Genomic DNA, 27,153 nt, shown 5'->3' on the forward strand with positions numbered 1-27,153 from the left:
ACTATGCAAAGGCATTGGACTGTTGTGTTTTATTAAGTATGCAAAGGTATTGGACTGTGTGGATCATAATAAATTATGGATAACATTGGGAAGAATGGGAATTCAAGAACACTTAATTGTGCTCATGAGGAACCTGTATATAGATCAAGAGGCAGTCCTTCAAAAAGAACAAGGGGATACTGCGTGGTTTAAAATCAGGAAAGGTGTGTGTCAGGGTTGTATCCTTTCACCAAACTTATTCTATCTGTATGCTGAGTAAATAATCCAAGAAGCTGGACTATATGAAGAAGAATGGGACATCAGAATTGGAGGAAAACTCATTAACAACCTGCATTATGCAAGTGACACAACCTTGCTGGCAGAAAGCCAAGAGGACTTGAAGCATTTACTGAAGATCAAGGACCACAGCCTTCAGTATGGATTACGTATCAACATAAATAGAAAACAAAAATTCTCACAACTGGACCAATAAGCAACATCCTGATAACCAGAGCAATTATTAAAGTTATCCAGGGTTTCATTTTACCAGGATCCACAATCAATGCCCACGGAAGCAGCAGTCAAGAAATCAAAGGACATATTGCATTGAGAAAATCTGCTGCAAAAGACCTTTTTAAAGTGTTAAAAAGCAAAGATGTCACTTTGAGGACTAAGGTGCGCCTGACACCAAGCCATGGTACTTTCAGTTGCCTCATTTGCGTGTAGATCAGTCCCTGGAGAAGGACATGACGCTTCGTAAAGTAGAAAAAACTGTTGCCCTGGAGTGGATTCCGACTCATAGTGACCCTACAGGACAGTGTAGAACTACCCCATAAGCTTCCCAAGGAGCACCTGGTGGATTTGAACTGCCGACCCTGTGGTTAGCAGCTGAACCTCTTAACCACTACACCACCAGGGTTGCCAAAGAAAGGGCTCGCCCGGGATTTGAACCCGGGACCTCTCGCACCCTAAGCGAGAATCATACCCCTAGACCAACGAGCCACGGCTAAAAATGGCCAGTGAAATATATAAAGAGCCATAAAGTGGGTTGACACAGTGGTTGCAACAATGGGCTCAAACATAGCAATGATCCTGAGAATGGCTCAGACCAGGCAGTGTTTCCTTCTGTTCATAGGGTCACTAGGAGTCAGAAACAACTCGACAGCACCTAACAACAACAACAACAACATATGTATGTGAAAGCTGGATGGTGAATAAGGAAAACCAAGAAGAACTGAGGAGAAGAATACTGAATATAACAATGATTACCAGAAGAATGAACAAATCTGCCTTGGAAGTACAGCTAGAACGCTCCTTAGAAGCGAGGACGGTGAGACTTCTCTCATGTACTTTGGACATGTTACCAGGAGGGAGCAGTCCCTGGAGAAGTATGTTATGCTTCATAAAATAGAGGGTAAGGGAAAAAGAGGAGGACCCTCAAGGTGATGAATCAATACAATGGCTACAAGGATGGGCTCAAGCACAAGGATTTTAAGGATGGCACAGGATCAGACACTGTTTTGTTCTGTTGGACATAGGGTCACTATGAGTCAGAACCTACTCAATGGCACCTTACAACATAGTTTCTATGATACAGGGCACAGTCTCCAGCTGTGACCTGTACAGAAATTTAGTACAGCCTGTAGATTCCAGGGCAGTGGTCCAAAATCCTAATTACACCTAAGGAGTGTGTAAAAAATTAACGATTCTCTGGTCTCATCCTCAGAAATTCCAATCTAAATTGGTCTGAGATTGAACTCAGCAGTGGAATGGGTTTAAAAAGCTTCACAGGTGAGTCTAATTGAGAACCCCTATTGAGGAACTCATTTCCAAGATGCTACACCACCTGAGACTCCCCACTCTCACATACACACACAACAGTCTTGTAATCTTAGGCTTGAATGAGGGAGGGTGCCCACGCTTTATGTAACAGACAACTCACCACTTTTGCAGACATTTTGTTGCCAGAATATCCATGAGATAGCAGCAGAGATCCCAGCAGCCAAAGAAGGTCCCCAATGCTTATGATGGAGAAAAACTGAGGGTTGTATGAAACTACTAATATACACCTCTGACCTAAGTCCTGAATGAACAATTCCTGGGTGTCTTAGTTATCTAGTGCTGCTATAACAGAAATAACAAAAGTGGGTGGCTTTAACAAACAGAAATTTATTTTCTCACAGTTTAGGAGGCTAGAAGTTTGAATTCAGGGTACTGGCTCTAGCGGAAGGCTTTCTTTCTCTGTTGTTCTTGAGGAAGGACCTTGTCTCTGGAGGCTTCTGCTCCTTGGCTCTCTTCCTGTGGCTTAGCATCTCTTTTCCCCCATCTCTGCTTCTTAGCTTTGTCAGGGGACAGCCCCAGCAAGGAAAGGCCCTCACTGTGCGTCCTGGCAGATAATCGGAAGAACTGACACGCAGCCCTTTCCAGATTCATTAGTTCAGGGAAACTTACAGGGGCAAGCAGCTGCTCTCCAGTGGCGGCCGGCTGGAGTATTTTCCGCAACCACCTAGCAAGGGACACTAGCTTATATACCATTCCAGCTGGGACCAAGGCTCATTGTTTTCTCCCACGTCCTTGGGCAGTCATTGTTCCCTGGGACTTCACATCCAGACCCAAATGTTTTCCTTCTTGTTGCTAAGGCATTCCTCGACCTTGTGCCTTAGCCTGAGTCCATCCCGAATTCATTCCCAGCATGCTTCAGGGAAGAGCAAAACTGATTCCATTACGAGGGGATGCATATAGCTGAATGGCATTACCCTACAGTTTGCTTACTTAATCTCTTTTATATCTGAAAAGAGATTGACTCAAAATACACCCTACACTAATCCTGCCTCATTAACATAACAAAGACAACCTATTCTCAAACGGGATTATAACCATTTGACATAAAGGTTAGGATTTACAACACACATTTTGGGGGGAGGGGGACGATTCAATCCATAACACTGGACAAGTACAAAAAATTGCAAAAGAGAAACTATGGTGGATTTTAGAAATAAAGATTTCGTAAAAGAAATGCAGTACAATGTATATAACAGTTAATAGCATCTGGTATTTTATGCAGGTGGTTTAATGACATAAGAAGGAGCATTTGCCTAAGGGTGAAGTACATTTGTTTGGAGATGCACTTTTCTGAGATAGTGGACTATAGAATGTCGTCCATATAGTATTATTAGCTACAGAAGGTGCTTACTTTGTGTGCTAGTGTTTAACTTCATCAATAAATCTGGTGTTTTATTGGAGGGAGAAAGATGAGAAAACGAAGGGCTCGTCCGGGATTTGAACCCGGGACCTCTCGCACCCTAAGCGAGAATCATACCCCTAGACCAACGAGCCACACGCAAACGTTCTCAGGACCTTCATAACTTCAGAAAAGAAAGTTTTAGCCACGTCCACAGGTCCCAGTGTTTTGTTTTGTTTTGTTTTTTGATAGTCATGGAATGAGGTGACCCCTAGTGGATAAACACGTCACTGCAGTTTCCCGCCCCCAAGACTACGGATGTTTTTTAGAAAAAAGTGTTCAGGCATCAACGAAAATATTTTCACTGCACGTTTTCACTTCCGAGTGGGCAAAGATGCTGCGGGGATGGGGGGAGGCAATTGCAGCCAAGACAGTCACGGGCCGAGGAGAGATCCCGGCGATCTCTTGGCCGCGGGAGGGGAGGAACTGGGCCTTTCCGGGAGGGCGTTTCCTGGGTCCATACGGGTTCCTGCCGCTTGACCGGGTGGCGGTCGGCTCCGGAGGGCGGCGCTGGGCTGGTGGCTTCCTTTCGGCCTCTGGGCACATTAGGGACTGGTTCCTGGGTTTGGTCAGTCTGGGGGCAGCGAACTGGTTCTGGGGCGTGTGTCTGGTCCTGCCTTTGAGGCTGCGTGTCAATCACTTCCCCGTAAAGTTCCCCGTTTCTTCCGGGCACATCCAGGTGCCCTCTCGCCGGAGCTACCCCAGACTCAGCATTCTTCCGGTAGCGAAAGCTCGCTCCGAGCGACCGGACAGGGCCTCGACCCTCCCGAGTGGCCAGCCTGCACAGGGCAGACGTTCTTCTGTAAACGTCAGACATTAGCAAAGGTTGTCCTCTCTCTCGGGACACCCTCCAAGACGTGTATTACAGCTCTTTCCACCAATCTCAAGTACTGTGGTTTAAAATGAGAAAGAAAGCAAAACAAAACTGGCAGAAACGAAAACAAGAGATTTGAAGAATCCGATAAAACTACAACTACAGTATACGAATCAGGGAGTCAGGGAGGGGAAGAGAGCCGAGGGTAGAGGGTGTACTTCTGCTGCCGGCTACAGCGGGTAGCGTGGCCGAGCGGTCTAAGGCGCTGGATTAAGGCTCCAGTCTCTTCGGGGGCGTGGGTTCGAATCCCACCGCTGCCACATGCTTTTTAAATCACTTGGTAACTACACTGGTGTTGTGCTTAAGCATTGTGCCAACTAAGCGTTGAGTGTCTCTTCACCTTCTCGCGCCGCGCACACCCGCTCGTCTTATACAGGTATGCAATCTGAGTATTCACTGGGGATTTCTCACATTTCTGAAGGTTTCGTAATTCAAAGTACATAATTCTAAATCTTGCATAACTCAAGGATAGTATAACACCATTGCAAGATCGTGAGGATGGCATTAAATCCATGGTTTTCTAGAGGCAAAATGTTAGAACTTTAATATTAGAAACTTAGAAACTTAGCTTTGCTTTTCTTCACTCAGGCAACAGAGCATATTTTGAGCACCCGTCCTGTAATCCACACTGTTCTAGTTGTTGAGGAATACACAAAAGGTGAATAAAACATAATCCCTGCTCATTAGAAGGTCATAGGCCAAACTGGAAAAGTAAACCATACAATTACAAAACGGTCTGGAAACATTGTAAGCAATCAGAAGACAAAATGGGATATAAAGAAGGCAGTGCAGTTAGGTGGGGAAGTTGATGGGGATACAATGGGCCCTGTTTTTAGAATGCCCTGGTGATCTTAGGCGACTTCCTTACCTTCCGTGTGCATCAGTTTTCTGATGTAAAATGAAGGTAATAATAGTATACACCTCTTGTGAAAATCAGTACATGTAAGGTGCTTAGTAACAGAGTCTGGCAGTCAAATAATGTTGTGTTTTCGTTACTTAAATACAAAGATTTAAAGGCATGGCTTTCTTTCAAGGGAAGTTTGGGGAGTTGGGAGGACCAGTTGCGTGCACATAAAATATGCACTGAGAAGGGTACAATATCACTTCTGTGATATTCTTGCCAAAAATGCGTAAACCCCATCTAATCATGAGAAAACATCAGATAAATCCAAATTGAAGGACTCTTTCACAAAGTGACTGACCAGTACTCTTCATAGGTATCGAAGTCATGAAAGTCAAGGAAAGGCTGAGGGATGGTCACTATTGGAGGACACTAAGAAGACGTGATAAAAAACAAACAAACAAACCCTCGAGTCAGTTCTGACTCATAGCGAGACGTGGCAAGTAACTACAGTGTGGGATCCTGAATTGGATCTTGGAATAGAAAATGAACGCTAGTGGAAAAATTGGTGAAATCTGAACAAAATATGTAGCTCAGTTAATAATATTGTGTTAATGATCATTTATTGCTTTTTATAATTTTACCATAGTTATGTAAGATTTTAACATTAGAGAGAGCTTGGTGAAAGTTATATGGAAACTGTTGGAACTTTTCTGTGAGTTTTTTGGGGAAAAAAAACTCAATTACAGGGACGAACTACAAAAAATAAATGCTCGTGAAACCCTCCACTGCAATGATTAAGGTAAAAATCACCGATTTCACAACAAAGGCACTTAGAAGCCAAAACGCTTATCCAGTTGTCGCCTCGTTTTCCCCACTTCCCTCTGCGCCTCCTCCCCCCCGCCCCCGCCGCAACAAAACATTGCCAGACAAAATTAAAGAGATAATGGAGCGGTTCTCTCTCTGTTTCGTCATTTTACATCCACACAGAGCCCTTCGATTGCAACTTTTCAAAGCAGAGTACTAAAGACAAAATGCAGCCACCAAGTTGTTTTAAACGAGGTTTAAACTGTACACTAGCCTGACATCCCAGGGACGTCTGACGTTCTCTTGTAAAAAGCTTTACTAGATGAGTTAAAAACAGGGCTCGTCCGGGATTTGAACCCGGGACCTCTCGCACCCTAAGCGAGAATCATACCCCTAGACCAACGAGCCACACGGCAGTTCGGTTTTCGTTTTGCCTCAAGGCTTAATCTCGTCATTAAGTGTTTCCTGAAGGAACTTACACTCGAGCGCCTTCTATTGGTAGGAATACCCGTTTGTATACGGCAAGCGTAAGCCTCACCACGTGAGTCGCTTATGACTTGCTTTGGGTGTGTCCAGACCAGCCTGGCAGATTCCCGCGGCTGAAGTGAATCTGCATTTCCTGAACAACTGCTGAGACGGCACCGAGGACAAAGGAGGTCTGCTGTGCACAGCCGCCTTGGGACCCTCGCCTGGCCCCACCCGACTATATTTTGAGGCCTCTAGGAGGAGAATCAGCAGAAGAAAAAAAAATTATAAAAGTGTAGCAGCTAGGCCCCAGCGAGATTTGAACTCGCGACCCCTGGTTTACAAGACCAGTGCTCTAACCCCTGAGCTATGGAGCCGTCGCCCGAGTTCTTAGGCTTTACCTGTGACCTTATATGTGTGCATTGCAAGCCTAATACTTCCAGTTGTTGAATAGGATTTCAGCCTGATGGAGAATCCAAGATATTTTCCTACAAAACCAGAACATTGTTGTGTCCTGTCAACCCCTCGGAAAGACTCCGCTTTGAGCAGAGCCACTAACCTGGCTATCCTTTCGTCCCCCATCCTGATACCCTGCTGAGACATAACTTCATGTGCGTTTGTGGTGCACAGAAATAAGGCAGATGTATTTTTTTTTTTTTTTCCTAAGGATTCCATCTATTTGGTTACACGGGGAGACCCACCAGAGAAATGAGTGGCGCATATGGAGAGTGCCTGATGAGTAGGGAGAGTACAGTGCACTCTTTCACTTAATATGGTGTAAAATCCGGGGAAGAAAGTGAAAAGAAAGGTTTATCCCCATTTTGTCGTCTTAGAACCCAGAGCCCCAAACCCTGAAGTTTGCTTTTTTGGAGTTAATGCCTCTTTCTCAAAGGTCCAGGAGTAGGAACTGGCAGGGAAAAGGAGTGTTGGGAAGGAACAGTTTAATCTCTTAAATCATACACAGATTTACACATATTTTAGTATCAAAAGAAAAGAAAATTTAAAGGATTGTTTTCAATTTTTACAGATCTTGCTTATATAAGCTGATAAACAGGAACTAAAATTTTCTGTGACTATGAAAGGTCTTGTATGTATTTCTCATTGCAAATGGAGCTGTAGATGAGGACATCGGGAAAAAGCACTGATTCATGCAATCCCGAGAAGTGAACCAACTCTGCTTAGTGAGATTTAGACTGTCCGACCACAAGCCTGCTCTTGTATCCACTATTTTTTAATGTTTTAATTTGTCCAAGATCACAAAGTTTGCAAGAAATACATAAACTTATGATTCATAGAAACCTTTAATTTCCATTCGTTGAAAATCCCTTTTTTACATATGGTGCCTCTGATCTTACTAATTTTTAAGGAAGAGAAGTTCTCTGGATAGGCAAAGTAAGGCGTTTGTGTCAGATACTCTCTCAGTTCAGAGAGACTTTAATGTTGTCCGACGGCGAGGTGGACACATACCTCTGCCCAGAGGAAGAAGGTAATAAATAGGCCTAACAAGGCCTCTGTGGCTCAACAAGGGCTGTTCCTCCTAATACCCACTTCATATTCAGCCCTTAGTCTTCCTACACCAGGTAATGGGCTTCATATTCCCAAGAGAATGAAAAGATTTTCTTTTAACTGACTGCTCTGCCTGAAAGAGAGAACCAGATCTCTGTACCACATCTGCCTCCACAAGGTACTTCATCAGCGGAAACCCACCAACATATCAACACAGTGTAATCTCTTTAGGCCTAAAGACAGGTCTCATATCACTTAAGAAATGGCAGGATGCCTGTCTTTCTTTCTGAAGCAGAAACATCAAAATAAACTTTGAATCATAGGTGAGATGTGTATGTTGGTGTGTGTAGGCACTGGGTATGGAGTTTAAAAAAGAGGTCAGGAAAAACCTGGGTCAGTTCATTAACCCTGTGGGGTCTCAGTGTCCTTGTTTTGGAAATGAGTGCTAAATTGTTAAACAGTCAGAACTGACTGAACAGCCTTCTCACTCCCCATCCTCACTTGCTGTTTGTCCTCCTTTCTTTACTTGTCATTCTCTGGCTTCTCTTACCTTTTCCTAAAATCTGTTTCCTCATTCTTACTCTGTCGCAATTTGGCAAGATCATTTTTATTCCCTACATGGACTGATTTCTTCTTTTTTAACTATAGACTGCTAAGAAGAATTTAAAATCCTCAAAGGCAGTATTTCAAGGAGAGAAGCCAGGGCAACAACCATGGGCCTGATGTTTCTCATCTTTCCTAGACAGAAGTAATTTGGTGGCAGAGTCCTCACTCCTCTATCAGGGCAAAAAAACTTAGAACAATAGATCCTATCCACATCCAGCCTACCCTCTCTAATCCCGAAGGTTGTCCCAGAAAACTCTCACATTCTCCCAGCCCCTGAATGCCCACAGTTAACTCTGGTGGGCCTGTCTGACTCCAGAAGGTGCCAGGAGCCCCTTCCACTAGTTTATTGCACCTGGAGCAACATCAAACATGGGCACGTTCCAGTGTGTTCTTGCCTACCCTGAGCTGTTCTGCACTGAACAACTCAAACCCTCGTTGTAGGATCTTATGAATTTTTTTAATTATTTTTTGTTAGTTTGTTTTTTCTATGTTTTCATTTCTGCTCCATTTTTTATTTTGAAAATTTTTAACACTAGAGAAATGTTGAAAAAAATAGTACAATAATACCTGTATACCGTTTACCTTGAATCACCAATTGTTAACATTTGGTACATTTGTTATCTATCTATAAAACCATAACCCTTCACACCTAAATGCTTCAATATGCATCTCCCAAGATAACTAAGAAGAGCTTAACCTCAGTACCATATCAGAGCTAAGAAAATTTGCAGTCATTCCATGTAATCTAACATGCATACAGTCCATATTCATATTTTCCCAGTTGGCCTCTCCAAGATTTTTAAATCCGGATTCAAACATTTCTTACTGCGCTTAATTGTTACGTCTTTAGTCTTTTTAATCTAGACAACTCCCCTTCCCTAGGCTTTTTTTTTTTTTCCATAACAGTTATAGAAAGTCTCACATCCTGGATTTGTCTGATTGTTTCCTCATTATTTTATTCAGTTTAACCATTTAGTTGTTTCCTCATGATCAGATTCAGCTTAAATATTTTTGTCAAGAACACTGCTCATGGGTTTTTAATAGCCTGAGGAGCTTGGTAATTTTTCAGGGTAGTTGTCTAGCTCTAGATAGGGTTTAAGGACGATTTCTAGCAATCCAAGAGGGAAGAAGGCAGTCTGATAAGATTCTTTTACCTATTTTCATGAAAATGCACTATTTACCATTCAAAAAGTTTTTGTTGCTTACTTGCTGTAGGTTTCCTGCACATCTCTCTCTCTGTTTGCAGTGCTTTTCCAAAATAAAACAGTTCCATTTTTCTTATAAAATTAATGTATTGTCACTGTAATATCCACAGAAAAAAAGAAAAATGTTAATATTGAAATACTACCATTCGGAGAATAAAACACTATTAACATCTTGCATTACAAATTTCCAGACATTTCTATTATTAAATAAATATATACATATATTTATAAAGATAATATACAGCATACATGTTATCTCATAACTTGCTTTTTTTTTACTCAATACTACACCATGAACATCGTCTATGTTAATAAGTACTCAGCTGTGTTACTATGATGATCAGCGTAATAAGCTTAGGAAATCACGTCATTGTTTTTGCTGTTAGGTGCCGTCCAGACGGTTTCGATTCATAGCGGCCCCATGCACAACAGAACAAAACACTGCCTGGTCCTGCACCATCCTCACAATCGTTGCTGTGCTTGAGCCCATGGTTGCAGCCACTACGTCAACCCATCTCACTGAGGGTCTTCCTCTTTTTCACTGACCCTGTACTTTGCCAAGTATGATGTCCTTCTCCAGAGACTGATCCCTCCTGACAACACGTCCAAAGTATGTAAGACACTGTCTCGCCATCCTTGCTTCTAAGGAGCATTCTGGTTGTACTTCTTCCAAGACAGATTTATTCGTTCTTCTGGCAGTCCATGGTATATTCAATATTTGTCGCCAAAACCACAATTCAAAGGCATCAATTCTTCTTTGGTCTTCCTTATTCATTGTACAGCTTTTGCATGCATATGAGTCCTCAAGGTGACATCTTTGCTTTTCAACACTTTAAAGAGATCTTTTGTAGCAGATTTGTCCAACTCAATGTGTCTTTTGATTTCTTGACTGCTGCTTCCATGGATGTTGATTGTGGATCCAAGTAAAATGAAATCGTTGGCAACCTCAATCTTTTCTCCATTTATCGTGATGTTGCTCATTGGTCCAGTTGTGAGGATTTTTATTTTATGTTGAGGTGTAACCCATACTGAGAGCTATGGTCTTTTATCTTCATCAGTAGGTGCTTCAAGTCCTCTTCACTTTCAGCAAGCAAGATTGTGTCAGTTGCATAACGCAGGTTGTTAATGAGTCTTCCTCCAATCCTGATGCCCAGTTCTTCTTCATATAGTCCAGCTTCTCGGATTATTTGCTCAGCATACGTAGGAGACCATACAGGAGCTAAATATTTTTGTAGGGGCTCAATAAATGCTGGAAGAAATATCTAATATATTTATCAAAACGAACATATTATCTACCGGTATTTAATTGTTAGGAAGATTTCTTATTGTGTTAAAAAAAATACATATATAGCAAAACATTTGCCATCTCAACTTTTTTTTTTTTTACGTGTAATTTAGCAAAATTTTCATAGCATCGCACACCACACTAGGCGGAAGGAATCCTCAGGCCAACCCCTGAGCAACAAAGCTTCACACTGCAAATGCAGTGCAAATCTTCAGCTGGAAACCGACTCAGAAGATTCTGGTTGGAAATTTTCAGTTGCTCTAAATTGATACATAGACCAATGGATATCTTAGACAAGTACCTCTCAAAATTTAATGTGTACTCTAACGCTTGAGGAATTTGTTAAAATACAGATTCTGATTCAATAAGCCTGAGATTCTGCATGTATAATAAGCCCCTAGGGGATGCTGACGTTGCTGGTCCCTGAATCACACTTTGAGGCCTTTAAGTAAATCTGTTGCTTGTATAAACATTTCTATCAATCACCTGGACTATTAACAATGTATGGATAGCAGAAAATTCAAGGTTTATCTCTTCAGTAATATTGCAGAACGCTAGAGCTTGAATACCAACATTCTGTGCGGAAGGCTGAAAGAATAGCCATTGCCAAGCAAACACTTTGCACTTATCTATATCTGGCATCTTTCCAAAGAGGTGCTTATCCGTTTGTTTCAGATACTGGACTGTGAGCAGTGAACTCTAACTTGCGGTCCACTTCTTGAGGGAAGTAGACCAAGTTCCTCCCTCCAGTGAAGGATCCAGTGAGTGCAATTCAGGCAAGGGAACTTCAGCCAGGGACTGAAGAGTACGGTACCTTGTCTGTCATTGAGGAAGTTCTTTGAAGTCTGTCAGTTTGAGAAATCTCAACCGTGCAGCATCCCAGGATCAAAGGGTGCTCTGCTATAAGGACCAGATTCTTTCCTGCTGACTGGCTCCTTTTATTGCCTGACCTAGCACTAAAAGAGATCAGTAAGGGCTCAGGTCACTTCCATTCTATGAAACTCTCGGTATTTAAAAAAAGTCCGAACATATTTGCAGAAACCATGGCTTAATTAAAAAACGTGTGTTTATCAAATTTGCACTTTTAACACACAGGAACATAAATGTGACCGTATAATCTTATTTGGAACACTCCCGCGCCACCCGGAGTCTCTTGTCTGGCTCAGTTTTAGGCACAATAGTTCAATATAAATCGCTGCTATTGAGTCCGTTCCGACTCATAGAGCATGGCTGCCCCTTTGGGTTTCCCAAGGAGCGGTTGGTGGATTCGAACTGCTAACCTATTGATTATAAAAATCTATTGATTAGCGGCTAAGAACTCAAGCCCTGCACCACCAGCGCCCTATAGTAAAATCCGTGGTGGACGAGTCGATTCCGACTCATAGCAACACTATAGGACAGAGAAGAACTGCCCATAGAGTTTCCAAGGAGCTATTAAGTATTTGCTCTTTCCCTTCCCATCCACCCCTCAACCCCTATCCAGTAATAAAGAGTCCCAGGCTCTTTTCTCTCAAACGGATGCTTCCCTATTTTATACACTGAGGTGGTTGCACATGATGCCTAGGGTTCCCTCAACTTCACATTAACATCAGTCTTTCCGCTGCTGATCCTGGCATGTGGCAAAGACTTGGCGTGTACTGCTAGACGTGTTAAACTCACACTCGTTTTTGTTTTTCCCTGAGGAGTCTCAAAAAGGGTGAACAACGGAAGTGGAACTTCTTAGAAATCGTAAACGTCAGCCACAGGAGCTGGCAACATAGGGTTTGAATCCCTCCGCCTCAAGTGGTGCAGGCCTTAGGAGGCGACAGCTTTACTCCGTAAGGCTAGACTCGAACCCGGCAAGACGGTGAGTACTGGCCTCCGGGCTGACTATCCGACCGTGGGCCTTACTCCTGCCTCCTGTAGCTTCTGGGGAGAAAGAGGAGCTGAGGGGGGCCTACGGGTGGAGCTCTGCTCTGCCTGAGGAGGTCCAGTTGCCAGTGAGCTGGCAATAGAGGGAGGACTTGAAAGGGCGAAGAAGAGCGAAGAAAAGCGCATAAGTCAGTGTCCCGGGGGGGGCGGGCGGTGGGAGGGGCAGGGAGGTGTACTGGGCAAAGGACTGTTGATCGGGATAGGGTGCTGATGGAGCGCGGGGGAAGACCCTGCCTCGGACCTCGGAGCCGTCCCGGCCGCTTGCTACACCGCCCCCAGCCTTCCCTGGTCCCTGCTTCCCTAGGCTCTACATTCATTTGATGCTCCCTGAGCCCTAATACCAAACTGCTTTTCGAGAACTTTTTCCTGTCGGCCACCCCCATCCCCGGCAGCGGTGACGGTGAACTAGCAGGATCTTCTCCCGGTGAAGGTCCCGTGAGGAACATTTGTCTCTTTTCTACACGGCCCCACGGCCTTCCCGCCTTCTACCAATCCAGACCTTCGGGCCACCAGGGCTTGGGGAGAGATCCCAGGGAAGCCCCCGGCAAGGGCAGGTGTGAGAGGGGAGTGGGTTTTGTAGTAATCAAGGCGAGAGGAGGCCAAAACCAAATCAAACTTGTTGCAGTAGAGTCTATTCCGACTCATAGCCACCCTACAGGACAGAGTAGAACTGCCCCAAAGGCCTTCCGAAGAGAGGCTGGAGGATTGGAACTGCTGGTCTTTTGGTTGGCAGCCAAGTTCTTAACCACTGCACCACCAGAGCTCCAAGCCCGTTGCCCGATTCCAACTCCTGGCGACCCTATTAAAAAAAAAAAAAAAAGAAAGAAACAAAAAACCAAACCCGCCGCCGTCGAGTGGATTCTGACTCAGAGCGACCCTGTAGGACAGAGTAGAACTGTCCCCGTAGGGTTTCCAAGGAGCGCCTGGTGGATTCGAGTAGCTCTTAACCACCACGCCACCAGAGTTTCCGTGGCGACCCTATAGGGGTGCTTACAATTAGGAAAGTTTAACTGAACTCTCAGGAAAATTTCTGGACCCGGGGATCAAGAAATGGTCAATTAGGAACAGTAGATAATGTATAACCCAGGGCTTTGCGCCGAATAGAGTTCGTTGATAGGCACGTCATTCCCACTTTGGATGTGGAAGACCCCAAGTCACTTCTGAAACCTTTTTTTCCTGGCTTTCCCTCTACTCCCTTCGAAAGAAACGATCCGGAGTTAGAGGAGCTAGTGGCACCAAGACCCAAGGGGATCCCGGGACCCACCCCTTTCGGGGCAGGTAATTCTTTTGGAATGTAATCTCCCTCTGGGAGTCACTTTGGACCCTGAAAGGGACGCTGTTCAGATCCTATAGTAGTGGGCCTGACCCGGCCTGTGCATCTGTCTGCCCAAGTGTGTAGGGCTGCCTTCGGATACCCTCCAAGGTGGCCAAGATTATGCCCACGTAACCCTTCTGAGGAAACCGTGAGGGCGTAGTCGTTAAGTGCTGAGGATCCTAACCAAAAGGTCGGCAGTTCGAATCCACTAGGTGCTTCTTGGAAGCTCGATGGGACAGTTCTACTCTGTCCTATAGGGTCGCTATGAGTTGGAATCCACTCGATGGCAATGGGGTTTTTCCTTTGGATTAACCATTCGGAGGAACTCTGGTGGCGCAGTGGTTCGGCTGCTAACCAAAAGGTCTGCAGTTTAAACTCTCCTTAGCCGCAGCTTGGAAACCCTATGGGGCAGTTCTACTCTGCCCTATGGGGTCGCTGTGAGTCGGAATCGAGTCGACAGCAACAGGTTTGGTCTTTTGGTTTTAGCCATTATGAATCAGCACAAGGAGGAAACCAAACAAGTTCCTTTGAACACGGTGACAGGCCTGCCAGATCTGTGAACAGAAGGGGACCTCATAGAGGACTTGAACTTGGACCCCATACCACTCTAACTGAGATGCATACCCCAAAACCAACGAGCGAACAGCAAGGAATTTTTTGTTCCTCCATCTCCCATAATCACTTGCAGTAAGTCGTGAGCGGGCTTTTTTCCCCCACCCCACCCCTGACATTTTGTTGCCTGGTTTAAAGAAAACATAATAGCATTCGTGCTATTAATCCTTGACTATCCGGGTGGGATCCTTCTAGCCCACTTCTCAGGGCCTATGAAAACGCGAGGATCCCCTCGCCCGGGTTTGTTCAGACCACATGGGATGGAATAAAAACACCACAGGCAACTCTGCTTACCAGCTGGGAATGCTACACACCGAGACAGATGGCTCAGAGAAGATGAAAATAAAACCGTTGCGAGCGTGTGGTAGTGTGGCCGAGCGGTCTAAGGCGCTGGATTTAGGCTCCAGTCTCTTCGGGGGCGTGGGTTCGAATCCCATCACTGCCAGTGGTACGTTTTAGTTTGGTCGCAAATACGAAGTGCTAGGAAACCCGATTAATTTAAAACGCGATTTTTCAAAATATCAAAGGTCTTACTATATATACATAACAATTATAATAAATATATAAAGGTCTTTCCCACCACTGCATACCGATACGCAGCTCTTGTCAACTCGCCCTCCCCCTGGATATCTATGGACCTCTCATTCTGGTCACCCATTCTGCCGCACCAGTTGTCTATTTACAAAACAAACTAATCACGTTGGTTTTTTAAATTGAAATCCTTCATACCCTAGTGACACCACTGACATAGGGCCTATTCATTGGTGCCCTGTTATAATGATTGTTCCAGTGCACTTTTCAGCCATTGCAGCCCCTGTTAGCTACAAGAGAACTCACGAATTTGGCAGGGCAGCTCCCTCAAGGAGGTAGAGGATTTCCCTGCAGTATCATGAGGAAGGAATGAAGAAAACAGCAGAGAACTAGAACCCTGTGCAAGAATCAAAATCTTGGCTTCTTCATGCCACTTTTTGATTCTGCCCTGCTTTTTATGGCTTCTCCCCTCCTCATTAAAAATCTTCTTCCCTGTCCTCCTAAGTGTTCCTCCCATTTCCCTTTGAAGATTTTTTCAGACTAGTTTCCCTCCTTTTCACCACTTCTCACCAAGAAAGATCTTGGGTCCCAAGATATTCATAAAAGAGGCCAAGTTTTGTTTGTTTGTTAGTTTCTCAGAAACCAGGCTTGCTTTGATCCCAGTGCCTTGTCAAAAAAGCCTCTATACTTGTGTACAAATTGGATGTTGCTGGCCTTTCTATAAAACCTCTTCTTTGTACAATTTCCAAATGACTGTCCTTCCTTTCTCCATAGAACAATTGTTCTGTCTCGGTCCATGTTTCTTTCTTTGTTTTTCCTTCCGCTTGAAATTTAATCCTGTGCTTTATGTTTGTGTTTTCGCTCATCTCCCTCCTATTGTCTAGAATTTGACCAAATTCCTGTTCTCTAATGACTCAGAAACTTGATTTTTTTTTTTTTTTTTTAATTTTCAGCTGCCTAGAGAATTTTTTTTAGAGAATATCTCCTGTTAGGGCATCATCTCCACACAAAAGAGAGTAAGTCAGAAACCAAGTTTGTTATTCAGCTCCAACCAGGCTCTTTTCCTCCATCCTCTGAACTTAGCAATGTCGCTGGCTTTTCCTGGGCTCTCAAGATCACCGCTGTGGAGTGCATTTGTTTGTATTGTTTTACTCCTTTGCCTCTTTTGTGTATACCACCCTCGCTGCTTATTCTCTGTGTATTTATTTACAGCTTTTTGAAGGACAGGCTTTTCCACAGTATTTCTCCTTAAGCCCTGAATTGCATAGTACAAGTTATGCACAGTAATGAAATAGGTTAAGGCTGAAGGTAGTGCTGAGGGGAGGAATGTCACCAAATATTTAACCAGTGCTAGCCAATTTTTTTTTTAGCCAATCTTGGAGATTAGGAGATAGAGTCAAATCCAAAACAAATGCCTTTAACTCAGATCATGTGAATAAACCAAACCACACGCACTGCAGGTTCACAAAGCAGACACGCAAAATTAAGGCTCAAAGTCAGCGAGCAATTGTCTGAAAATAAACGTTTCACAGTCATTGGGTTAGGAGGCTAAAAGCTTCGGAAATCGAATAGAGGGTCTGAAGCAAAACTGTACCGTCCCTTCCTTCGAGCCGGAATCGAACCAGCGACCTAAGGATCACCATGGTAACAACCACTACAGTCCTCCGCTCTACCAGCTGAGCTATCGAAGGGTACGGGAGATACAGCGTAGTGCAGATCTCCGTGTACACAGAAGCAGCTATTGAGCAGCCTGATTTCTTTGTAGTCGAGGCCCGTTTTCAGAATGGAGTTCAAGAGGTTTCCAGAGAGCGGAATCTATAATAAACCAAATCCCGGGAGCATCCTAGAGGCAGTAGGATGAGGATGTCTAAGTCTGAAAAAGTGAAGATGCAGGCAGTGCAAAAACCACTCGGATTAGGACGTTATGCTTATCTGTGGACTGGCTGCCCCAGTGTAATCTCCGAATCAATTCTCGCGCCAGGAGCGCAGGAGAAACTGCGGCACCAGGCACGCGGCGGGAGAAAGCGCTCAAGGCTCCGCGCTACCTGCCGGCCGAGGCTAATTTACTCTCTTCTGCAAACACAAAGCGGTATGGATTCCAGCACCTCGGAAAATCTTCTCCCAGAGACGCGAGCGACCTAGTTTCCTCCCCCACTTAAAAAAAAAAAAAAAATTAGGTGTAAACTATTACCTTTTTTCCCAAGTTCGTAGGAGCCATGACTCTGTGTTCTTTCGTTCCTAATTTCCAGGTTCTGACTTCCACGGATCATTCAGTGCTCTCTTTTTCCAACAAGTTTTTTTTCTACAGTGGACAAAATGGAGTGGAATACTGTCCTTTTTATAACCTAGAGGAAAATGTCTCGGGTTTAGGCTCCAGCGAGATTTGAACTCGCGACCCCTGGTTTACAAGACCAGTGCTCTAACCCCTGAGCTATGGAGCCACCACATGACAAAATTTTTAACATGGCGTTCCTTACGTTTGGAAAACTGCGGCAAGCTGGCATTCATTTCTAAGTTTAACAAATAATCAAAAATTAAAGGAATTTATGCCAGAGAAAGTGCTTCTTCATATATTAGAAACATTTTCTTGACCAGACAGAAAATAGAATACAAATCACTGGAAGGGTAAAGTACACTGTCCATGACCCTCAGGCTCAAGCCTGACGTGTATGTCACTGAGGTCGGACAACACAAGGGCCACGAGTGAACCCCTGAGGTGCAGTGGGGTCGAGTGCGGGTGCCTTACAGAAGAAAAGGACTCAAGATGCGGTCCCTGGCCTACTGGGATTCTTACAAAAGTAACTGCTCTGCTCTCGGAAACTAGGGTTCGGGTATATTTTGGCGGCTGAGACAGTGAAGGGTGTGAAGGTGTCCAGGCCTTTCTGGCCTTTAGGCGGAGTCAGGCTCAAGCACAGTCTATGACTAGAATTCCTCTAGGTTTCCTGAAGCAGAAAGTGGCTGGAAACCGACTAGTCCTTCTTTCGGCTCTTTGACGCTCCGCTTCATAATGACTCGGAGTAAGGGCGGAGGCTCTTCCTTTCTGCGGGTCCTGCCACTTCTAAATGCCCAACCTGAAGTCCCGAAGAAATAGAAAACGGCGACGTTGAGCTGGGGAGCGGTCGCGTCTCTTCTCTCCCTCTCTTTCCTCTGGTTTCGGCCCGCCCAGGAGTCTGGCGCCTGGTCCAGGAGATTCAGCCATGCATCCAACAGGTATCTACCGCGTTTCTCCCATGTGCCATGTACAGTGTTCAGCGCGGTGTAGACCAAGATAGACACTGCTCCCGCCCTGGGGAGAGCTTAAATCAAGAGCCCGAAAGCTTCGTCCCCCAAGCAGAAGGGGACTGCAGAGTAAAGACAGCCCACTCTTCCCATCCCATCCACCACCTTTTGGGTGAAAGAGAAGCGTGTGGGAGCAGACTTCTACGAAAGGGGGTGTTGGAAGCGGGCAACTCTTCCCCGACGCCTCCTCCTGTGCGCCCTAGGATAGTGCCTGGTGTCTAAGCCTGTAGTAAAGTTCATCAGGTAAATCTGAAACTAAACAGCAAGTGGCCGTAGGGGTGGCTGTAGAGCAGATCGGGCTGTGCATTGTCGTGGTTGAGAAGTTTAAGACTCTGAGTTTAAGCCTCGGCCTGTCCTAAGGTGTGGGTCTGATGCTCTCTGCAGCCAGTGAGAGAGTTTGCCACTTTAAGTCACCGTTTTCTTTGCTTTTGCTGGCTTCCGGTCCTAATACTAGTTTAAAGACTCAAACTCGCAATTCAGCCGGTCTTGGAATAAATATTGGAGAAGGATCCTGAGGCTCGGGGTCTTTCGAACCCTCAAGTTAATGCTCCTGGGATATGGAGAGAAACTCTGGGCTTTGAAGAAGAACCAAAACTGATGTTCAAATGTTTTGATGCAACCGACAGGATATATATCCTTGAAATAAATGGAGGAAATTTCATATACAGAGGCCTGGCTCGTTGGTCTAGTGGTATGATTCTCGCTTTGGGTGCGAGAGGTCCCGGGTTCAAATCCCGGACGGGCCCTGCTTCACACTTTTTAAAATAAAATTCCCATCGCTTTAGAAGCAACAGCTGCGAAATGTAGCAAACGTCCCAAGACCAGAAAGGGCCTTCTCGGAAGGCTGCCTATCACACTAATTTATAGTGACAGAGAGCAGATTAGTGGTTTCTTGGGTGCATGGTGGTGTGAGGCAAGGGTAAATGTCTTAAGCTAGGTTCTCTGGAGAAGCAAAACCAGTGAGAAAATTTTCTCAAGGAAATGGCTCATGTGGTTATAGAGGCTGGCAAGTCCCAAGTCCATGGGTCAGCTGTCAGGCTGAAGGCTTTTCCTGACTCCTGTAGCTGCAGGGGCTGACGAAACCAAGACAGGCAGGCAACAGGCAGCTGGCTCAAGTCACAAGAATGGGGTCAGAGGATGAAGAACTGATGCAGGATCCAGAGAAAGCAAGCTAACTTTGCCGAAACTTCCATATATATGTCTATATACAGGTATATAGATATATATGATGAAGGCCACAGCCTTGAGGAAATTTCCCTTATAAGTGATTGGCTGATCATGTCAGATCACATCATGGAGGATGATTACATCATTACATAACTGCCAAACTACAGCATTACATAACTGCCACTGAGAATCATGACCCAATCAAGTTGACACGCAACCTTAACCATCACAGTCCACCCCTTGTCAACTTGGCATCTGTACACATCTCCTAAAACCATATAAAAAAATATATACGATCTCTAAATAAAGACAATTATGAAGTCATACTTGTGCCTAACATGAAACAACTAACTTGTGTGCAACTGAAAATGCACTAGCCCCATTTACATCTTATATTTTATAAGTGAAAAAAAAACAAAAATATTTAATCCACACATACAAGGAAGAAATATTCATAACAATTACAATACTTGTTTCTGCAACTGGTCATGTGGTTGTACTGGTATTTAAAATTACCTTCTTCCACCATTTATTTCATATTTTCTTGGATCTCAGCAAGCACCTCAGCAGGTCATGGTTCTTTGCCTGGTGGGGTGATCCAAACCTTCGTTCCTGAAGTGTCTGGGCCATTGGTAGTCATGTTGGAATTGGGTTGCTGTAGTTTTCTATTGGCTTTAATCACAGGGAGCAGTGGTACTAAGAGATGGCCTAAGGGATCTCCTGTATTCCAGATTGTCCTAGTTATCTAGTGCTGACATAAGAAGAAATATCACAAGTGGATGGCTTTAACAAAGAGAAATTTATTCTCTCACAATCTAGGAGGCTAGAAGTCCAAATTTAGGGTGCCAGCTCCAGGGGAAGGCTTTCTCTATTGGCTCTGGGGGAGGTCCTTGACATCAATCATCCCGTGGTCTAGGAGCTTCTCAGAGCAGGAAGCCTGGGTCCAAAGGACACACTCCCATCCTGGTTCTTCATTCTTGGTAATAGAAGGAATCACTCCTCTCTGCTTGTTTCTCTTTTATATCTCAAAAGAGATTGACTCAAGATACAACCTAATTCTGTAGATTGAGTACTGCCTCATTAACATCGTAGAGGTTAGGATTTGCAACACATAGGATAATTGCATCAGAACACAAGATGGTGGACAACCAAACAATACTGGGCATCATGGTCTATCCAAGTTGACACACATTTTGGGGGGACACAATTCAATCCATAACATTCCACCAAATGTTCCAAATTCATGTCCTTGCCACATGTAAAACACATTCACCTCAACATATCATAGCAAAACTCTTAACTCCAAGTCCAAATTCCAAAAATTCCTGTTCATCAGTGAAATCTAGAACACAAATTATCTGATTCCAAGCTACAATGGTGGGACAGGCACAAGGTAGGCATTTCCATTACAAATTGGAGAAATTGAAGGGAAAGAAGGGATAACAGTCACCAAGCAAGTCAACAGAACACATTACACTAGCTCTCAAGGCTTGAAAATAATCCTCTGTTCTCTGAGACCATTTAGGCAATGGCTTTGCCCTCCAGACACTGGTTGCTGGCCACATTCTCTGTTTTCTGGGTGGAGGCCCCTCAGCTCTAGGCTTCAGCTCTGTCTTCCAGGCCCACTGGAATGGCAACTCTGCTCCCTCACATTGGGCTGCCCTATTCTCCTAGTCCATCTGAGTGGCGACTCCACTTCCTCACCCCTGGTAGGCCCTGTTCTTCTGCCCTTTGGGCAGCAGCCCTGCCTGCTTAGCTTTGGGCAGCAGATCTGGCCCCATTCCGCTGGCACTCATGAAAGGCAGCCCCACACTCCAGAACCCATTTGGTGAAGATCTGACTCTGAAACCTAGGAGGATGTGGCCCCATCCTTTGAAACCTCAGAGGCCACGGCCCTACCCTTTGAGACTGAGGCAGCTCTGCTTCTTGTGTTCCCTGTCTCTTCAACTTCAGCTCCCTGGTTCATTTGCCTCTCGGCCCCTGGGGCCTTGCTGCCCATGTCTACCGTGCAGGGGCAAGTGTTCCAAAGCTCTTCATCTCCACTGATAAGTGCCTGGAGGCACTCCGCTACACCAGTAAACTGGGCCGGAAGGCACTCAGCTCTCTTGCTCTGTGGGTTGGCAAGCCTAGCTCCACCAATAAGTACTCAAAGGCACCCCACTCCACCAAGAAGCCTCCAGTACAAAGGACTCAGCTCACTTTCACTCTGTGAGTCAGCTTCCACAGCATCTGGCACTGATTTCCTGGTTCTGCTGCTGCTGTTTCTCTGCTGCTGATGCTTCTCTGCTGCTGCTTCTTGCTGTCTGCTCCATCTCCAGTGTAACAGCTCTCCTTACTTTTGTCTAAGTCCTCACCAGAATTGTCTTTGATGCCCATAATTCCACCAATAGTCTCTTCAAGTCAAACTAGGCTTTTAGTATTAGGCACTGTAAAACTCTTTCCAGCCTCTACCCACCCACAGTTACAAAACCACATCAACATTTTAAGTATCTGTTAGGGTGGCACCCCACTCACACTCGTAGCACCAAATTCTGTTTTAGTTATCTAGTGCTGGTATAACAGAAATACCACAAAGTGGATGGCTTTAACAAAGAGAAATTTATTCTAAGTCTAGGAGGCTAGAAGTCCAAATTCAGGAGGCTAGAAGTCCAAATTCAGGGTGCCAGTTCCAGGGGAAGGCTTTTTCTCTCTATTGGCTCTGGGGGAAGGTCCTTGTCAACATCATCCCCTGATCTAAAAGCTTCTCAGCACAGGACTCCTGGGCCCAAAGGATGAACTCTTCTCCTGGTTCTTCATTCTTGGTCTTAGGAGGTCCTCTCTTCTCTGCTTACTTCTCTCTTTCATATCTCAAAAGGGACAGTAGATTAACTCCTGCCTCATTAATATATAAGTGCCTCTAATTCTGCCTCATTAACGTCATAGAGGTTAGGATTTACAACACACAGGATAATCACATCAGATCATAAAATGGTGGACAACCACTACCACACAATACTGGGAATCATGGCCTGACCAAATTGACACATATTTTGGGGGGACACAATTAAGTCCATAACATAGACGTAATTTTTACCTTCATCATGCAACTCTAATTCAATTTCCCCGTGGTAGTATCAATCACACCAGCCAATATGGTAACTCCCTTCTTTGCCTGTTGATCCAGAGACATGAGGAGCCCAAAGTGTCTGGGTGGCATTCTTAACTTCCAGTTCAATGGAATCAGTGTTATATCTACAGGTGGGAGCATTCCTCCCTTTGGAACTAAGGACCTGCAAAGCACAGGTTTGCAGGGACAAGAAGCAAAAATTTTGCAATTGGGTCACTAGGAGTAATAACGCATGTTGTCACTCTCATTTATAATCCTTGATTCCTGGAACTGTGAATCCTGTCTATGAGTGAAATAGCACCATATATTGGATGCCAGTTTACAGCATATCCAGTCTCCTGGAGAACATTGCCCCAGCTCTGCAAACTATACCACCTAGCTGGCACTGTAATGGTGTCTTTAGGAGGCCATTCCACCATTCTATCAAGCCAGCTGCTTAAGGATGATGGGTGGTAAGACCAGTGAATTTCATAAGCATGGGCCCATTACCACATTTCATTTGCTGTGAAGTGAGAGACCTTAATCTGAGGCAGTGCTGTGTGGGATACCACGATGGTGGTTAAGGCATTCTGTAAGTCCACGAATGGTAGCTTTGGCAGAAGCATTGAGTGCAGGAAAGGTAACTCTGTATTCACAGTAAGTGTCTATCCCAGTGTCATAGATTGAATTGTGTCCCCCCAAAATATGTGTCAACTTGGCTAGGCCATGATTCCCAGTATGATGTGATTTTCCTATGTGTCATAAATCCTACCTCTATGATGTTAATGAGGCAAGATTAGAGGCAGTTATGTTAATGAGACAGGACTCAATCTATAAGATTGGGCTGTGTCTTAAGTCAATCTCTTTTGAGCAGTAAGAGAGAAGCAAGCAGAGAGACAAGGGGAACTCATACCACCAAGAAAGCAGTGCCAGGAACAGAACACATCATTTGGACCCAAGATCCCTGCACAGAGAAGCTCCTAGACCAGGGGAAGATTGATGACAAGGACCTTCTTTCAGAACCGATAGAGAGAGAAAGCCTATCCCTGGAGCTGGTGCCCTGAATTTGGACGTCTAGTCTCCTAGACTGTGAGACAATACATTTCTCTTTGTTTAAGCCATCCATTTATGGTGTTTTAATTATATCAGCACTAAATAACTAAGACACCCAGAAACAATAAAATGCTGCCTTTCCATGATGGAAGCAGTCCAATGTAATCAACCAACCACCAGGTTGCTGGTTGATCACCTTGAAGAATGGTGCCATACTGGTTGGTTTCTGCTGCTGGCAGATTGAGCACTCAGCAGTGGCTGTAGCCAAGTTGGCCTTGGTGAGTGGAAATCCATGTTGCTGAGAGCATGCATAATCTCCATCCCTGCCAACATGGCCACTTTGTTCATGAGCCCATTGGGCAATGTTGGGAATGGTTGGGGAAAACAGATGACTGGTTTCCATAGAATGTGTCATCCTATCCACTTGGCTATTAAAATCCTCTGTTAAGGTCACCCTTTGGTGGGTATTCACATGAGACACTAATATCTGCACTTCTTTGGCCCAAAGAGGTCTATCCACATATCTCTTCTCTATACCTCCTTATCACCAGTTTTCCAATCATGTCCCTTCCAAGGCTCTGACTATCCAGCCAAACCATTGGCCACAGCCCATGAATCAGTATACAATTGTACATTTTGGCAACTCTCCTTCCAAGCAAAGTTAACAACAAGGTGCACTGCTCAAAATCTGCCAGTTGGGAGGATTTTCATTCACCACTGTCCTTCAAGGAGGTCCCAGAAAGGGGTTGCAGTGCTGCTGCTGTCCACTTTCGAATGGTGCCTGCATATCACACAGAACCATCTGTAAACCACTCATGAGTTTTCTCTACCTCAGTCAACTGATCATAAGGAACTCCCCATGAGGCCATAGGTGCAGACTGGGAGAGGGCAGGTAATATGACAAGAGTGGAAACCATGGGCATTTGAGCCATATAGTGCAGTGAGTTACTTAATATGACCCTTCGAGGCATATTCTTTGTGACTCCCACACAATTATTGGGTGGGACCATATAAGGTGTATGGAACCCTGACAAGGTGTGGTGGTTGGTGTTGTGTGTTGGCTTGACTAGGCCACAATTCCCAGTAATTGTCTGTCCTCCATTTTGTGATTGGGGGTAATTACCATAGTTATCCTCCATTTTACGTGTTGTAAATCCTAACCTCTGTATGTTAATAAGGCAGGATTAGCGTGAGGTGAATCATGAGACTCAGTCCTACAGCAGGGCATGAATCAAGTCCCACCCCTTCTCAACTCACGCTCTTCCCTGGGGTGTGGCCTGCATCCAGGGAAGATGTGGGTGCTGTGGTGGAGCCCTTTCTATGTATCTGGATCTTGCGTCCAGCTCATCATTGTCTGACCTCCAGTTCTTGGGACTTGAGCCAAAGGCCTGCCATCTGACGTGCCGATTCTGGAATTTGCGAGCTTCCACAGCACTGTAGGCCAGAAACCTAACTTCTGACATGATTTGCGAGCTCCCACAGCCTTGTGAGCCAGCAGTGTGTAATCCGGCCTGTCAATTTGGGCTCATCAGCCCTTGTGACCTCGTGAATCAGGAGAATCCTAAGCTTGACCCGTGGATTTGAGACTTGCCAGCCTCCACAACTGCATGACCCATTTCCTTGCTACAGTTCATGAGGTCTGTGAGACATTGCAGCAAATTGCAGAACCCAAAGAATGGAGCAAGAGTACTGAGAGGAGGAGTAGTTGATGTTAGAGATGATGGAGTGGTACATCAATCTGAAAAAGTTGGAAATTCAGGGCATCTTTAACTTCCTCCTCAAAGGAACCAGCTGTGCGCTGATCCTTATAAAATAATTATTCACTTAGGCCTCTTCCTCATGCAACTTATTGTGCCTTCAGGTGCTACTTGGGCCTGATCTTGTATATACCACTTCCATTTAATAATGGAGTGCTGCTGTGATGTCTAATTTTACGGCTTTGGGAATCAGACAACACCTAGTTCATGATGGGCAGCTCAGGCTTCATTGTGACATTGTGCCCCATGGTTAAGTGTTCAGTCTTTACTAAGGCCCAGTAAGAAGACAAAAGCTGTTTCTCAAAACAGTAGTTATCTGCAGAGGATGGTAGGGTTTTACTTTAAAATCCTAAGAATCTGCACTATGATTCACTAATAGGGGCCTACGAAAGACTTCAAACTGCATCTCTATCTGCCACTGACACTTCAAGCACCATTAGATCAGTTGGAACATATGGTCCAAGTGGCAAAACAGCTTTCATGATGGCCTGAGCCTGTTGCAGAGCCTTCTCTTGTCCCAGGACCCACTCAAACCTAGCAGGTTTTCAAGTCACTTGATAATTAGGCTGGAGTAGCACACCCAGTGAAATGACCTGGGGTTAGAAAACCAAAAAGGAAGAACATGCTTGGAATTTCTCAAGCTGAAAGAACAGAAAAAAAAAAAAAAATTCAAGCTTTGAGTTGCAAAATTGAAGGGTTCTATGGGGAAAATTTGAACAACTCAGGGAGCATCAAAAGAAAATGGAAGTAATACACAGAGTAACTGTACCAAAAAGAATTGGTCAACGTTCAACCATTTTAGGAGAAGAGATGGTATTGAAGGAAGAAGTCCAAGCTGCACTGAAGGCATTGGCAAAAAAAAGGCTACAGGAATAGACACAATACAAATTGAGATGTTTCAACAAATGGATGCAATGGTGGAAGCACTCACTCGTCTATGCCGAGAAATTTGGAAGACAGCTACCTGGCCAACTTACTGGAAGAGAACGATGTTTGTGCCCATTCCAAAGAAAAGTGATCCAACAAAATGGAGAAATTATCAAACAGTGTCATTAATATCACATGCAAGTAAACTTCTGCTGAAGATAATTAAAAAAATGTTGCAACAGTACACTGACAGGGAACTGCCAGAAATTCAAGCCAGACTCAGAAGAGGACATAAAACTAGGGATATCATTGCTGTTGTTAGATAGATCTTGGGTGAAAGCAGAGAACACCAGAAAGATGTTGGCATGGATTGAATTGTATCCCCCCAAAGTGAGTGTCAGCTTGGCTAGGCCATGATTACCAGTATTGTGTGGTTGTGGTTGTCTACCATTTTGTGACACGATGTGATTATCCTATGTGTTGTAAATCCTAACATCCATGAGTTTAATGAGGCAGGATTAGAGGCATTATGTTAATGAGGCAGCACCTAATCTACAGGATTAGTTGTATTTCGAGACAATCTCTTTTGAAATGTAAAAGATAGAAGCAAGCAGAGAGGAGAGTGACCTCTGCTACCAAGAACGAAGAACCAGGAGGAAAGCACTCCCTTTGGGCCTGGGATCACTGTGCTAAAAAGCTCCTAAACCAAGGGAAGATTGATGACGAGATCTTCCCTCAGAACCAACAGAGAGAGAAAGGCTTCTCTG

The 27,153-nt window shown here is 44.6% G+C and overlaps 9 non-coding genes across 9 annotated transcripts; 3 read left to right on the forward strand and 6 right to left on the reverse strand.

Annotated features, from left to right (window-relative positions):
• Positions 1–909: 909 nt before the first annotated feature.
• TRNAP-AGG (transfer RNA proline (anticodon AGG)) lies at positions 910–981 on the reverse strand. The gene has a single exon. It is a non-coding gene; the product is annotated as a tRNA-Pro (tRNA).
• Positions 982–3,243: 2,262 nt separating this feature from the next.
• TRNAP-AGG (transfer RNA proline (anticodon AGG)) lies at positions 3,244–3,315 on the reverse strand. Its single transcript has one exon. It is a non-coding gene; the product is annotated as a tRNA-Pro (tRNA).
• Positions 3,316–4,272: 957 nt separating this feature from the next.
• TRNAL-AAG (transfer RNA leucine (anticodon AAG)) lies at positions 4,273–4,354 on the forward strand. The gene has a single exon. It is a non-coding gene; the product is annotated as a tRNA-Leu (tRNA).
• Positions 4,355–6,078: 1,724 nt separating this feature from the next.
• On the reverse strand, positions 6,079–6,150 carry TRNAP-AGG (transfer RNA proline (anticodon AGG)). Its single transcript has one exon. It is a non-coding gene; the product is annotated as a tRNA-Pro (tRNA).
• Positions 6,151–6,511: 361 nt separating this feature from the next.
• On the reverse strand, positions 6,512–6,584 carry TRNAT-UGU (transfer RNA threonine (anticodon UGU)). Its single transcript has one exon. It is a non-coding gene; the product is annotated as a tRNA-Thr (tRNA).
• An 8,426-nt stretch (positions 6,585–15,010) lies between these two features.
• TRNAL-UAG (transfer RNA leucine (anticodon UAG)) lies at positions 15,011–15,092 on the forward strand. The gene has a single exon. It is a non-coding gene; the product is annotated as a tRNA-Leu (tRNA).
• A 1,687-nt stretch (positions 15,093–16,779) lies between these two features.
• On the reverse strand, positions 16,780–16,869 carry TRNAY-GUA (transfer RNA tyrosine (anticodon GUA)). Its single transcript is given in 2 exon segments — positions 16,780–16,815; positions 16,833–16,869. It is a non-coding gene; the product is annotated as a tRNA-Tyr (tRNA).
• Positions 16,870–17,546: 677 nt separating this feature from the next.
• Positions 17,547–17,619, reverse strand: TRNAT-UGU (transfer RNA threonine (anticodon UGU)). Its single transcript has one exon. It is a non-coding gene; the product is annotated as a tRNA-Thr (tRNA).
• A 1,512-nt stretch (positions 17,620–19,131) lies between these two features.
• On the forward strand, positions 19,132–19,203 carry TRNAP-UGG (transfer RNA proline (anticodon UGG)). Its single transcript has one exon. It is a non-coding gene; the product is annotated as a tRNA-Pro (tRNA).
• Positions 19,204–27,153: the final 7,950 nt, after the last annotated feature.

This window comes from Elephas maximus, chromosome 10 (genome assembly GCF_024166365.1).
Source record: "Elephas maximus indicus isolate mEleMax1 chromosome 10, mEleMax1 primary haplotype, whole genome shotgun sequence".
NCBI classification, from domain to species: Eukaryota; Metazoa; Chordata; class Mammalia; order Proboscidea; family Elephantidae; genus Elephas; species Elephas maximus.